Raw genomic sequence first — 16,260 nt, 5'->3', positions numbered from 1 at the left:
TATTTAGGGCTACCTGTTTGGTGTGAGAATGTAAAGTAGATTTAGTGATTCGAATATTCATGTCGTGTAAAATATTAAAATTTGTGTATTTATATAATGTTTTACATAAAAATTACGTGTCAGATATAAAAATATGAAATATATTATTTTAGTTATGTTAAACTCATATAATTATTATTAAAATTTTAAATCATATTATTTTTATATTATATTTATGTTATATTTTAGATTATCAGGTTTAACTTTTTTAAAAAATATTTTTAATGGAAGTTAAAGAAAGATTGAAGGATCATGTTCAACGGAGGGTGAAAAGATTTTTGACCGCAGCAGGCAAGGGAGATTCAATTAATTCTGTAGCACAAGCAATTCCAACTGAGACGACTAATGCAATGTCCTGTTTTCTCCTAACTGAAAATGCTTGGGAGAGGTAGCTAAGCTAGAGATTTCAGGTGATAATCTAAAAGAAGAAAAGGAAGATCCATTGGTCAAATTGGAATGTTTTATCTATTCCAAAAATGGAAGGTGGAAGGTTAGACACTGTTTTCTGGTTTTGTCCTTTTGCTCTTCACGCTTATTTGGGGTGACCCAGTAGCTGCAAAATGCCACACCCGGTAAGAGATCTGTCGGTACACTTTTGTCAATCACCCAATTATTGTTGTAAGATCCACGTCATATCAATGCTTCAAGTGTACGAAAAGATAACCTAACAATTTGCCTTTTTATATAAAATGCGTAATTGATGATCAAGCGGTTACATTAAGTTTTTTTTTTCTTAATTTATTTTTTTATATTTATTTAATTAAAAAATATTATGCCTATAAATTTTTTTAAAATTTGTATTATTAAATCTTGAGTTCTAATAACATTGGTTTCAAATATCAATCGATTAAATTATTTTAAATTTATTCTGTGTGATTATTGTATTTAATTATTTAAAATATGTGATTGATTTGATTTTGAAAATTTAAATATCGACTCAACTTATTTCTTTTAAAAAATTTGAAACCAACAAGCCTATAATCAAGAATAACTAAACCAAAATAAAATTGATCGATTCGTTTGAAAAAATCAAAATTTTTTTATTCTTTTATCTCCAATTTTGAATAATATAATTTTACAAGAATTTTTAGTCAATAAAATTCACTTTATAATTTTATCACTAATATTGTATTTATCATTTTAAAAATATAAATTATAAAATATTATATACAATATATTTAAAAATTTATTAAAAACTTAATTAATTCAATCAATTTAATTATTAATTTTAAAAATTAAAAATCAATCGAATTAACTTATTAATCCGTTTTATTTAATCTGTCATTGTTGAAATCGAACTAACTAAATCAAATTGACAAAATTTAATTATTTTTAATCAATCAATGTAGTTGTAACCTTCTTATGGTTATGCTTAATGGCTTAAAACAAAAACCACAAGAATCTGAATTGAAAAAACAAGTATAAATGGTGTGGTGGGAACAGATTTCAAATGCTTGTAAAAGTCTCGAACAAAAGTAGAGAGATTTTTAATATTATTTTTCGTAATCCCAAAAAACAAAATCATCTCTCTTTGGCCCCTAAGAGATTGTGCATGGCCCTCCCTCATTTGTTTGTTTTTATATTTCACATGCATGTGGCCCCCAAGATGATATTATTATTTATTATATTTTAATTATTTTAAACATATTCCAAAGATTATATAGCAACCCTTTTATTTTATTTATAGATTTTGCAAAATTCAATAAAAAATAGATTTAAAATTTTTTGAGGTATTTATTTATAATATATATAATATTAACAAATTTATTAATTTTATCGATAAAAAAGATGTTTAGAAGAAAATTTTGAAATATATAAAAAAAATTTCCTTAAGTTTCTTATTTTTCATTCTTTGAAAATGTCTAAAAAATTTTTTTGAAGGTATTCAAAATTTTTTTAAATGTTCTTATTTTTCATCCTTTGAGAGTGTCCATGGACAATATAGGTGTCCTGTGTCCATTTGGATCTACTAAATAATAATGAAATGCTTATTCAAAGCTATTTTGATTATATATTAACCTTAGTTTAATTTTTTTAATTTATTTCTCTAATTTTCTATTAGAATTATATGTTGGAAAAGGGCTATTTTTGTTAGGCCAAAATCAGATCAACCAATACAAAGCAGAAAATAAAGAAAAATGCAAGAGTCTGCAAGCTAACTTGCAATACAAAACATAAGCAAGATATCAGAAACAAAGCAACAACCTTCTCTCTTTATCCTAGTCAAAAGATGAGAGATTATTGATCAAAATGTAGCCAAAATCCTTATATTTCATAGACTAGTGCTAGTGCTTGGGGCAAGCTAATGAGACCATCACCTCCATTGCTCTGGTTGGTTCCTCAATCAAGCTTCATCTTAATTATAGTTAGAGATTTAGAAGGTCGTCTTCAGCTACTTGACCTAGTGACTAAGACAGTCTTAAAGAAGACATCAAGGAACCCCAGCCTTTCCCCCCTCCCCCTTAACGTAGGCCCCTTAATCAACAAAAAAAAAAAAAGAGATTTAGAAGGTCAAACCAGAACCTCTTAGCTTTTCTTCTAAAATCTTATTGAAACGTTCCACTGCTGAAGAGCTGAGATAATTGACATGGTCACCCACCTGACCTTTCCTAAAGAAAGATTTAGTTTGGCGAGTCAAGGTTTCCAGGCTTCCATTTTTGTTCACTTCCAAATCCTTAAGGTTGTTCAAGCTGCAAAACTTTGATATGTCCTCAATAACTCCAGCTTTCTCTTCCTCCATGGAAAATGGAAACCCCATGTATTCTGCAATCTTTTTTATATGAGGTAGTGGGTTTTCCTTTCATGTCCTCATACTTGAGAAACAACACTTTCTTTGGCTTCTCCAGGGATTATTTCCAGTACCCAAGCACATGATCCCAGAAAGGTCCGTACCCTTCTTCACCTCTGCAAAACTGCTCAAAACATTCCTCCAATGGCCACTCAGCACGCTCTGGTCGGCTGGTTACAAAGTGCCACATCGAAACGATTACATCCAACGGATTGCGAGTTATGTAAACAATTCGGGAATTCGATTGTTTTATTGATTCTGCCAATGCATGATAAGGAAGGTGAGTGGAAAACAGCCTTGGCGATAAAATGGCAGCAAAATCAGGGATGAGACCATCATTGTACAATGTCATTTCGAGATAGGGAATAAGGTCGTGAGGGTTTGATGAATTCAAGGGGCTGTTTGAAAGTGCGAAACGATTGCGGTTCATGATGGTAAAGGCCAGTGCTTTCAACCATGTGGTGCCAGCTTTTGGCTTGCTGGCTAAAATAATGTCATCATCCAGAGCTTGGAAGTGTTCTTGGAAGGATTTTACATTTGGAACAAGCTGAGATCGACACCAAAAGCCTTGGAAATTGATGAAAGTTGGGGTTTGTTTTTGGGGCTGTTGGTTGTTGGTGATGTTTTCTTCGGCCATTTATGAAAAGCTTGGAGGATTTGTTTGGGATTGGGAGTGCTCAATGTGTAGGACTAGACTTTATACCCAGAAAAAGTAGGAAAATTTTTGGTGGTGGGTTCAGTTGGGTTGGATCCAAATACTTAAAAATATTCCCATTTCAAGGGTCAGTGCGGCACAGTTAAAGCCACATTTTGATTTCACTCACATTGGTAATTCGCTTGGCATTCTTTTAGTATGCTATATATTGAAAGAAATTCCTTAACGTTTGTATGATTGACATTTGGCTGTATTTAATTGGTTAGATAAACATCAAGCCCACGTCATTTTTATTAAAATAAAAAAATAAAAGAAACAAAAAGTAAGAAAACTTATTTAAAACCTAAGTCAAAATAAGAAAATTAAAAAAAAAAAAGGAAGAAAAAAGATTAACAACCTAGCAACTTAAAGAAATAACAATGAAAAACAAAAATATAATAAATCATGAAAAAAAAAAAAAAAAAGAATGTGAGAAATAGTAAATAAGAATCTAGATAATAATAAAAAAAAAAAACCTAAGAGAAAGGTTAGTTAAAAAGGATTGAATAAAAAAAAAAAAAAAAAAACAAGAACAGGAAAAGGAACAAAGAAATAATCAAAGAAAAGTATTGGCTTCTTGGAATTGTCGGCATGTTTTTCATTAATTCTTTTTCAGATTTCCTTTCATTTTTTTTTTATTTCTTAATAGTTGCTCTTTCAATGAGTGAACTGAATGTCATATTGACATTACTTGTTTTACTTGATTTTCTCATATTTTCATATTAAAAAATAAAAGTTTCTTGAACTATATATCCTATTAAAATTTTTTTTTTTCAATTTTTTCAAAAAAGAAGTTCTATTTTTTCTTGAAACTGCTAAACTTTTACCCATATCTTTAATTTTTCAACTAGATAATAAATTTTGAAAATTATATTTTTATTTATTTTAAATTTGTTTGCCTTTTTATTGTCTTCATATTGTGGTGCTATTCTACATGCATCTAAAGGTAGATTATTAATGTTACATAATGTATAGAATTTTCATAACATCTCTATGGATATGATGTGATTTGTTGATTAAATATTTATTGGATATTTACTATGAAAATAAAATTTGATTAAGCTGATAGTTTTAAATTGGTTTTTTTTTTATTTGGTGTAAGACTTTAATGTATCTAGTGAGTTTCGTATATGATAACTACTTTTTATGTAGTTTTAGCTTTATAAAAAAAAAAAGATTCTACTTTATTTTTGCTCTAAATTGTATCATTTCAACCATATTTGATTTATTAAGAAATCACAATTCAAAAATTATTCGTTCTACAACTTAAGTCTTACACACCGAATACAAAAATTTCTCACTGATTAATACATGTCCGATTGCTCTTTCTACTTTTGTTAAAACCTTTTTGTTTTTTATGTTGTGCATAGAAACAAATTTTCTCTAACTTCTCTTAATGGTCTAATGACATTATGCATTTAACAAAAATGGGGGCCTTTTCATTTTTTTGGTTTGTAAGTTTTCTTTTTTTTTTCATCCAAGCAAAACTGCTGATGGCAATTGTTTTAATGAGGTTAAGCCAATTGTGGATAGTTATCCTAATATCTCCCATTCACAAAAAATGGATGTGAAACTCTCATGATTTTGAAAACGTTTTCTTTATTCTTTACATCGGATTCATACAAGAAAATAAACTGTGCGACTAATATATTTCGAGAGCTCAGTTGCTCTACGACTGTCAGGTGTATATAGTAGCTCATAATCACATATAATCACATACACAACTATTAGGTATGTATAGTAACTCTAAAGTACAAGTAGAGTAACAACACTCTATACCCATTTAGTCACATTTCAAGTTTTTCACGATATTTCTTTTATCATATTGTATGATATACTTGTATATTTACAATTATATTCAATGTTTCAAACATAATTAGTCGACTTGTGAATACAACCAAATGTGATACTTGAATGATCTTACTTTCTTCTAGAATCTCTCCATTTAAATTCAACTGTTATCCAAATATATCTCATTAGATAGAATCATCCATGACTATTGACAACAATCCAAGATAGCTAATATTAAAATAAAACTTTAAGAAACAATAGAAAGTCTTTAAGGGTATTAGATATGAGATCTTCTGATCTCAAAGGTCTCACATAACATGAAGCAGAAATTTATTTTTTTACCTTTGTTGGTCGAATAATGCACATGTGATATGAAACACATTCTACGATATTACTCTCTTTTTCTTGGAATTGTATGTCTTTCATCATTTATATATCAATATCATACAAGTGATAGTTCAAATGCTCCCAATATCTAACTTGAGTCCACAATTCTACTTGATTTCATTTAATCAACAAGACTTCCACTTGACACGTTAAGACAAACAAAATGAATTTAAAGAAAAATCAAATATCCTAATATGAAATTAAATATATTTATATTATATTATACTACTTAAAAAATTATTTACTTTTTATAAGATAAATTCACGAAAGATTTATAGACAAACATAATCATATATACTTACTTGTTAAACTAAAGTGATATCGACTTGAATTATTGGTTGTTGAACAAGATCACAATTCAAAAATTATTTATTCCACAACATAAATCCTTTAAACCAAATATAAGAATTCTTCACTGAAAATTGTTCAATGCCTATCCGATTGCTCCCTTTACTTTTGTTAAAACTCATCTGTTTTAGATGTTGTGAAGAGAAACAAATTTTCTCTAACTTTTGTTGATGGCCAAATGTCATTATGCATTTAACAAAAATGGGGGCCTTTCATCTTTTTTGTTTGTAAATTGCCTACAGCAGTATTTTTTACATCCAAACAAAACTGCCCAAGGCAGTTGTTTTAATGGGGTTAAACCCATTATAAGCGATTATGCTAACATTTTTGTTTTAAAAAAATTACCTTTCTTAAAAAAAAACACTTAAATAGAGGGTCGACAAATTCTAGTAATTAATAAAAAAATTTTTTTAAAAAAGACTGCTATATAAAAAAAATACATGAAAAAGAAATCCATGACCATTGATAACAATCCAAGATAGCTAATATTAAAATAAAACTTTAAGAAACAGTAGAAAGTCTTTAAAGGGTATTAGATATGAGATCTTCTGATCTCAAATGTCTCACATAACATAAAGCAGAAATCTATTTTTTTACCTTTGTTGGTCGAACAATGCACATGTGATATGAAACACATTCTACGATATTACTCTCATTTTCTTGGGATTGTATGTTTTTCATCATTTATATATCAATATCATACAAGTGATAGTTCAAATGCTCCCAATATCTAACTTGAGTCCACAATTCTACTTGATTTCATTTAATCAACAAGATTTTCACTTGACACGTTAAGACAAACAAAATGAATTTAAAGAAAAATCAAATATCCTAATATAAAATTAAATATATGTATATGATATTATACTACTTAAAAAATTATTTACTTTTTACAAGATAAATTCACAAAAGATTTATAGACAAACATAATCATATATACTTACTTGTTAAACTAAAGTGATACCGACTTGAATTATTGGTTGTTGAACAAGATCACAATTCAAAAATTATTTATTCCACAACATAAATCCTTTAAACCAAATATTAGAATTCTTCACTGAAAATTGTTCAATGCCTATCCTATTGCTCTCTTTACTTTTGTTAAAACTCATCTGTTTTAGATGTTGTGAAGAGAAACAAATTTTCTCTAACTTTTGTTGATGGCTAAATGTCATTATGCATTTAACAAAAATGAGGGCCTTTCATCTTTTTTGTTTGTAAATTGCCTATAGCAGTATTTTTAACATCCAAACAAAACTATCCAAGACAATTGTTTTAATGGGGTTAAACCCATTATAAGCGATTATGCTAACATTTTTGTTTTAAAAAAAATTACCTTTCTTTAAAAAAACACTTAAATAGAGGGTCGATAAATTCTAGTAATTAATAAAAAAATTTTAAAAAAAAAGATTGCTATATAAAAAAAATACATGAAAAGAAATCTATGACCATTAACAACAATCCAAGATAGCTAATATTAAAATAAAACTTTAAGAAATAGTAGAAAGTATTTAAGGGTATTAGATATGAGATCTTTTGATCTCAAAGGTCTCACATAACATGAAGCAAAAATCTATTTTTTTACCTTTGTTGGTCGAACAACGCCCATGTGATATGAAACACATTCTACGATATTACTCTCATTTTTTTGGGATTGTATGTCTTTCATTATTTATATATCAATATCATACAAGTGATAGTTCAAATGCTCCCAATATCTAACTTGAGTCTAAAATTCTACTTGATTTCATTTAATCAACAAGACTTCCACTCGACACGTTAAGACAAACAAAATGAATTTAAAGAAAAATCAAATATCCTAATATGAAATTAAATATATGTATATGATATTATACTACTTAAAAAATTATTTACTTTTTATAAGATAAATTCACGAAAGATTTATAGACAAACATAATCATATATACTTACTTGTTAAACTAAAGTGATACCGACTTGAATTATTGGTTATTGAACAAGATCACAATTCAAAAATTATTTGTTCCACAACATAAATCCTTTAGACCAAATATAAGAATTCTTCACTGAAAATTGTTCAATGCCTATCCGATTGCTCTCTTTACTTTTGTTAAAACTCATCTGTTTTATATGTTGTGAAGAGAAACAAATTTTCTCTAACTTTTGTTGATGGCCAAATGTCATTATGCATTTAACAAAAATGGGGGCCTTTCATCTTTTTTGTTTGTAAATTGCCTATAGTAGTATTTTTTACATCCAAACAAAACTGCCCAAGGCAGTTGTTTTAATGGGGTTAAACCCATTATAAGCGATTATGCTAACATTTTTGTTTTAAAAAAAATTACTTTTCTTTAAAAAAAAACACTTAAATAGAGGGTCGACAAATTCTAGTAATTAATAAAAAAAATTTTAAAAAAAGACTGCTATATAAAAAAAATACATGAAAAAGAAATCCATGACCATTAACAACAATCCAAGATAGCTAATATTAAAATAAAACTTTCAGAAACAGTAGAAAGTCTTTAAGGGTATTAGATATAAGATTTTCTGATCTCAAATGTCTCACATAACATGAAGCAAAAATTATTTTTTTTATCTTTGTTGGTCGAACAATGCACATGTGATATGAAACACATTCTAGGATATTACTCTCCTTTTCTTGGGATTGTATGTTTTTCATAATTTATATATCAATATCTTACAAGTGATAGTTCAAATGCTCCCAATATCTAACTTAAGTCCACAATTCTACTTGATTTCATTTAATCAACAAGACTTTCACTCGACATGTTAAGACAAACAAACTGAATTTAAAGAAAAATCAAATATCCTAATATGAAATTAAATATATGTATATGATATTATACTACTTAAAAAATTATTTACTTTTTATAAGATAAATTCACAAAAGATTTATAGACAAACATAATCATATATACTTACTTGTTAAACTAAAGTGATATCGACTTGAATTATTGGTTGTTGAACAAGATCACAATTCAAAAATTATTTGTTCCACAACATAAATCTTTTAGACCAAATATAAGAATTCTTCACTGAAAATTGTTCAATGCCTATCCGATTGCTTTCTTTACTTTTGTTAAAACTCATCTGTTTTAGATGTTGTGAAGAGAAACCAATTTTCTCTAACTTTTGTTAATGGCCAAATCTTATTATGCATTTAACAAAAATGGGGGCCTTTCATCTTTTTTGTTTGTAAATTGCCTATAGCAATATTTTTTACATCCAAACAAAACTGCCCAAGATAGTTGTTTTAATGGGGTTAAACCCATTATAAGCGATTATGCTAACATTTTTGTTTTAAAAAAAATTACCTTTCTTAAAAAAAAAACACTTAAATAGAAGGTCGACAAATTCTAGTAATTAATAAAAAAATTTTAAAAAAAAGACTGCTATATAAAAAAAATACATGAAAAAGAAATCCATGACCGTTGACAACAATCCAAGATAGCTAATATTAAAATAAAACTTTCAGAAACAGTAGAAAGTCTTTAAGGGTATTAGATATGAGATCTTCTGATCTCAAATGTCTCACATAACATGAAGCAGAAATCTTTTTTTTTTACCTTTGTTGGTTGAACAATGCACATGTGATATGAAACACATTCTATGATATTACTTTCTTTTTTTTGGGATTATATGTTTTGCATCATTTATATATCAATATCATACAAGTGATAGTTCAAATGCTCCCAATATCTAACTTGAGTCCACAATTCTACTTGATTTCATTTAATCAACAAGACTTTCACTCGACACGTTAAGACAAACAAAATGAATTTAAAGAAAAATCAAATATCCTAATATGAAATTAAATATATTTATATGATATTATACTATTTAAAAAATTATTTACTTTTTATAAGTTAAATTCACGAAAGATTTATAGACAAACATACTCATATATACTTACTTGTTAAACTAAAGTGATACCGACTTGAATTATTGGTTGTTGAACAAGATCACAATTCAAAAATTATTTATTCCACAACATAAATCCTTTAAACCAAATATAAGAATTCTTCACTGAAAATTGTTCAATGCCTATCCGATTGCTCTCTTTACTTTTGTTAAAACTCATCTGTTTTAGATGTTGTGAAGAGAAACAAATTTTCTCTAACTTTTGTTGATGGCCAAATGTCATTATGCATTTAACAAAAATGGGGGCCTTTCATCTTTTTTGTTTGTAAATTGCCTATAGTAGTATTTTTTACATCCAAACAAAACTGCCCAAGGCAGTTGTTTTAATGGGGTTAAACCCATTATAAGTGATTATGCTAACATTTTTGTTTTAAAAAAAATTACCTTTCTTAAAAAAAAAATACTTAAATAGAGGGTCGACAAATTCTAGTAATTAATAAAAAAATTTTAAAAAAAAGACTGCTATATAAAAAAAATACATGAAAAAGAAATCTGAAATTTTATCATGACAATAAGAACATTTAGGTTTTTAATCTTAATTCGTAAACCACAAAAGTAAGATGGAGCTTCAAATTTCCAACTAATGAGACCAAAATTACTAAGGAAAAATATTTAAAAAGAAATATAGTGCAAGTTTGTAACTGGAAAGGAGGATGTGTGGTGGGCTTGACGGATTCAAAATTGGTAAACATTGATGGGAAGCTTATTTTTGGAGAATTAAGATTTTGGAATTAATCTATAACGTGAAACTTTACAGGAAAAAAAATTGGCGTTTGAATTTATAATCATATATTGAAAAATCAACTTTGGGTCTTGAAATTGGTGGTTCAATTTGTTTTTAACACCCACAAAAAATAAATTCTGAAATGAAGTCCCTATCTAAATATTGAAAGATAGCACACAAGTGTTAGTTTAGTTAGTAAAGAGAAGAATTCTTTTTTCAAAGTACTGCAAGAATAAATTTTCGATCGTACAAAATCGATATAAGAAAATATGTTCTTAAAAACACTCGAAAAAGATTTTTTTTTAAGGAATTCGAAAAAACTTCTGATTATAATGTTCAAGAGAAATCTTTACTCCTTTCATCTTTGATATTCACTAGCAAAAATCAAGCCTGGTTTCTTGATAGCGGCCAATTCGTGAATTTTTTTGGAATGTCTACTAATAATATATATAAAAACTATCAATAAATTTATTAATTTTATCGACGAAAAATTTATTTGTTAAAATTTTTGAGATGTCTAAAGACTATATTTTTTTCAAATTTTTTTATTTTCTAATCGTTGGGGTATCCATGCCCATTTAAAGGGTGGATCCGCCATTGATTCTTGAGTTAATCTTTAAATTTATGCCACCATTGATTCTTCATACAATCCTGACAAAAAATATGCTGAGTTCAGGGCCATAGTTACCATCTGGATTCATCATGTAATAAGTTTCCGAATCTTTAGAATTGACAACTCGTTCGAAATGTGCACGCATGTATGCCAACTCTCCATCAGGATTCTCTGTAGCTGCGGTTGGAATAACGCCAGCTCCCATTGAAATAGGATGCAAAGTTTGCATCACCATTAAATCTTCTTCAGTAGGTTCCCTCTTTATACCTTAGCCTGATTTTTTACCATTATAATATAATGTCCATATTGGCTCATCCAGGACCTTGATCTTCTCCAATGGACACTTTTCACATTCCAAAGCAATCCTAACAAGCCCCAATCCCGTATCCTGGAAGAGTTTCCTGTTGTTATTGCAAGCTCAAGTACTAAAATAGGGAGGCACCTAGAGTTTTCTCGGATGGTAAAGTTAACCCTAGCTTTACGATACCCAAATAGGGTTTCCGTCATTCGTGTCCCTCCGTGGATATGGTTGTTGTGTGGCCGGATTCCATGGAGACTAACAGGGATCTTGCACGTACAAGGCGTTATGATTGGAAATGACCTGAAAACAGAACGAAAACGTCTAAACAATTTCAAGGATTTCAAAGGATTTTTCTTATTTGATGGTTGTTGAAGGCTAATTGTTGGTCGTGACTCTCAGCGGGGGCTTATCAAAGAAGTTATCGATATAGTATTCGTTGATAATATTGGTGATAGTGGTGGCGGAGATGGAATATTTTGAGCTGCCATGGGCGGAGGGCTGCTGGCTGGTGATCAAAGGGTTAGGGTTTGGCAAGCTTTTATGGGGTTGTGAATGGCGTATAAATATTTGGGAGTTTAGGGCATGCACGTTGTTGAGTTGTTCATATTTGGAAATGGGATATTGTTTTTTTCTTTGAATTTTATTAATACTGACTTACGGTTAGGCTTTAGTTTAGTTAACTAAAGATAAAATTTTTTTCGTTTTAATACAAAAGAGATCGGAACCTGATAAAAAAGAGAAAATTTTTTACTTAAGATTTGTTTAAAGGCTTATTTGCAACCACTTGAACAAAGTACTATGGCAATGAAACCAATATCAAGTCCTTAAAGGCATTGGTTATCGGCCAAAAGCTAACAAGAGTTGGTTGGAGAGAGTTATTAGTTAAATAATCTAATCAATAAAATTAACAATGAATCCATCGAACCAAAAGTATATAACAAGAACAGTTTTGGTAAAATCCAATAATTTTATTAAGTTTTTTTAAATTAAAAAAAATATTCGAACCTAATTAAGTCAAATATTTGTATGTTTATTTAGGTTTATTATCTTATTATACAGAAGTTAAATTTTGATTATTTATATTTTAACATATATAACATGTGTCCATTATTTTATTTTTATCATAGAATTTAAAATTTTGACCAATTTAATTTTGTGTTTGTTTAGTAAATTTGATTCTTAAATCGAATTAAAGTTAGAATCTAAGACTACAAGGTAAATAAGATCACATAAAAAAAAAAGATTAATGCTAGAAAACAATGTAAGCTATCTCATTATTAGTAGAAAAAAAAGAATGTTCCTTTTTTTTATGTAAAGAAAATAAATTTTAATAAAATCTTAGTTTCCAGTCTTGTGAATAAAAAAAACAAATTTGAGAGAATTTATTTTTTTTATGAGATCCGACTCAATTCAACTTTGAATTAATTAGGACTCAAAATGGTTACTAGATACCGAAAAATATCAGACAAAAAAAAATTTACTTAAGAAAAAAGGAGTTAACTCCCAATTAATTAAGAATTTTTTCATGGATAAAAATTTTTTTCTATCAAAATTTCGTAATACTTAAATTAATTGTTAATTTAATGGCCAAAAAAGTTAATTGTTAATTAGAGATCAAAATACGGGTATACTTTTAAGAATACAATAATAAAATGTTTTTTTGATAAAAAAATTTAAGATAAGGAAATATTTTTTCCTTCAAGACAAATCATAAATTTCAATGATAATTCATATCGAATTTATAAATAATCCATTAAAAAATTATTAATACCGAAATTTGAATTTAAATCTTACAAACTATAAAAGATTTTAATAAGACAAGAAACATCACTACATTTAAAAAAAATTGTAGCATTAGTATTGTACTTGGAAGTTTCTTTTAATAAAGAAAGAAAGTTTTTTAAATTCTGTTTAGTTGGTGATGTTTCCTTAAAATGAACTTTCTTGATTAGAACGATTCCAGCCGTCCAATGTGTCAAACTTTCTCTTAGTAAAATGGTCAACTTAATCAACGACTATGAACGAGTCCTACATATTTGATGTTGTAGATAATAATAATAATAATAATAATATATTTTTCATTCATATTTTTAATATTGTGTCATGTAAGAATCATTTATTTGTTGTATAAGATATTATTTTTATTCTTATAGTGATACATGTTAATCTTTTTTTTTTATTATTATGGATGAATGTACTGTGATCATTTATAAACTTAGACATTCAAAAATCTATAATATTCATAAACTCAATTAATTGTTAATATATATGTTTCGTGTCATTTAAATTTTGGGTCTAAATTTATATTTATTATTAATTAATTATGAATGTATTTTAATTATTCACAAATTTAATCGTTCATGAATTTATAATATTCATTAATCCAATTAATTGTAGATTAAAGTTTTTATATTTTTATTAATTAATTTAATATTAATATATAATATTAAATTATCTTAATTTAATATTAATATGTATGAATCAAATCAATGCATTAAATCTGCAACAACGTATGGAACTTGACTTCCTGTATATATATGTGAGTAAGAATTTTACTTACACTAGTGTAATTTTTATATTTTTAAAATTTTGAATCAAAATTATTAAATTTAAAATTATTATTTTAATTCAAATAAATTTTAAAATTTTGATCCAAAAATTTAAAAAATATATAAAAATTACACTAACGTAAAAGAATCTTTATATATATAAATATATATATTACACTAATGTGAATAAATTCTTATTTTCAATCATTTTGAACTTGAAAAACTCCAATATTGATTTTTTTTTTCAGTTTGATTTGCAATGCACATATTTGGCCTCTCAACCTGTGCGAATATTCAAAATATTTAAATTCGAACAATTCAAAAATTATATTTAAAGATTTAATTTATGCACACTTATACTAGATAAAATTTTAAAATTTTAATATCAAAACAAATAATATATTGAAAATTGAATACAAATCTTCATAATTAGTATCAAACCAAATTCCAATATTGAAACCTGACCTATGGATCCACCATGCTTTCATTGCGCAGTCTACAACCTACAAACAATCATATTACTTTGATGCTATAAAAACTTGTACACCCTGTTGCTAGTATCAATTCTTGAGGCATATCTATGTCCATCCATTCTCATTTGGTAGTTTTTAGGAACAAGGAAAGGAACTTCAGCATCACTCGGTGCAACAGGTGATTGTGAGAAGTAATGGATCTATGAGTGACTTGATCTTTGGTTCAGTTGTCTGGTTAGCAGGACAATGAGTTCGCACATAAAGGTTCCTTGTTGGTTAAGTGCTACAGGATTTTTTGAACTTGTTCTTTGTTTGAAGGCATGGGCTTAAGTAAACAAAATCAGAATTGGAATGCAGATGCTTTTGGAAGATGTTCAGCTTCAGATTGGCTCTTCAAAAATTGGTTAAGAGTTTGAGACTTGATATCATAACATGATACTTTTCAGTCTTCATTAGAATATTTAAAAAATAAATATATATGGTTTCCTTGTCATTTATGGAACAGTGAATAACAGTAAAGTTAGTAAAAGCTGTTAAAACTTAAGGAGCAAGTCATACTGAATGCAAAAAAATTGCCTCCTTTCACTTTATTAAAAAGCAAAAAAGAGGAAAGAAAAAAATTTTACTCACAGATAAAAAGAAAATACATTCAGTGATGGAAATGGAAATAAAACATCATCGTAATTTGAGATAATTTTGAGGCATTTTTATAAAGATAAAATTTACATGAAATTTTGTAAATAAAGTTTATAAAATTTATTATTAGAAATAAGTAAATAAAAGTTTTAATAAAAAATATAAATCGATAGATTGATAAAATTTGATGTGAAAATCAATAATATATAAAAATATTATAAAAAATATTATTTAAAATTTAAATTCAATTGATATTTATTTAATGATAAAAATTTTATCAATTTTTTTATTAAAAATATCTATTTAATAAATTTATTAATTTTTTTAAAATTTTACATACTTAATCTATATGATACAATTTTTTAATTTTTTAATTTATTGATTTTATTTTTTAATTTTAATTTTAATTTATTTATTTTTAATAAAAAATTTCACAAACTTTACTTATAAATAATTAATGTCATTTATTATTTAATCGCCCCGGAAAAAATAGCGACGATTCCAAAATTTAGCTACAAAATTGGTCAAGTATACAGACTGATGTACCATAAGTAACTCTGAAGAAACTGTAAACACTGAAGGGGCTATAATATCTTTGACCATGTAGGGAATAATCTTGCACTTTGAATTAGCCTCTTTCCACCACTTTAAGACATCGCATTTCACCACATTCTCTTCACAAGCCTATGCAATTTACCTTTCCAAATTAGGAATGTGGAGAGATTGGATTTAAATTATTAATAAAAATTGTATGAATGATAAAAGCTAAAAAGTATATTATACATTTGATATGTCAAAATGAACTTAATTACAAAAAAAAAAAATAGAGATGTAAATTAACTAAACATAATTAAATTTTATTATATTAGTGATATTTTCATTTAATTAATGAATTATTAAATATTATTCGTAATTATTTATTAAACTTATTAAACAAATATAAATAAATAAGAACCAAATTTGTTTACGAATTATTCATTGAGTATTCTATTAATT

The 16,260-nt window shown here is 27.0% G+C and overlaps 2 pseudogenes; both read right to left on the bottom strand.

Moving 5' to 3' along the window:
* Nucleotides 1-2,117: 2,117 nt before the first annotated feature.
* LOC111297754 (cytosolic sulfotransferase 15 pseudogene) lies at nucleotides 2,118-4,103 on the bottom strand (annotated as a pseudogene).
* Nucleotides 4,104-11,330: 7,227 nt separating this feature from the next.
* On the bottom strand, nucleotides 11,331-15,867 carry LOC149515877 (protein MIZU-KUSSEI 1-like; annotated as a pseudogene).
* Nucleotides 15,868-16,260: the final 393 nt, after the last annotated feature.

The sequence above is a fragment of the Durio zibethinus genome, chromosome 12 (genome assembly GCF_047325235.1).
Source record: "Durio zibethinus cultivar Kanyao isolate XHJ-2024 chromosome 12, ASM4732523v1, whole genome shotgun sequence".
Taxonomy (NCBI): Eukaryota; Viridiplantae; Streptophyta; class Magnoliopsida; order Malvales; family Malvaceae; genus Durio; species Durio zibethinus.
The sequence above is the reverse complement of the archived record's forward strand: the minus strand, read 5'-3'. Positions and strand labels throughout refer to the sequence as shown.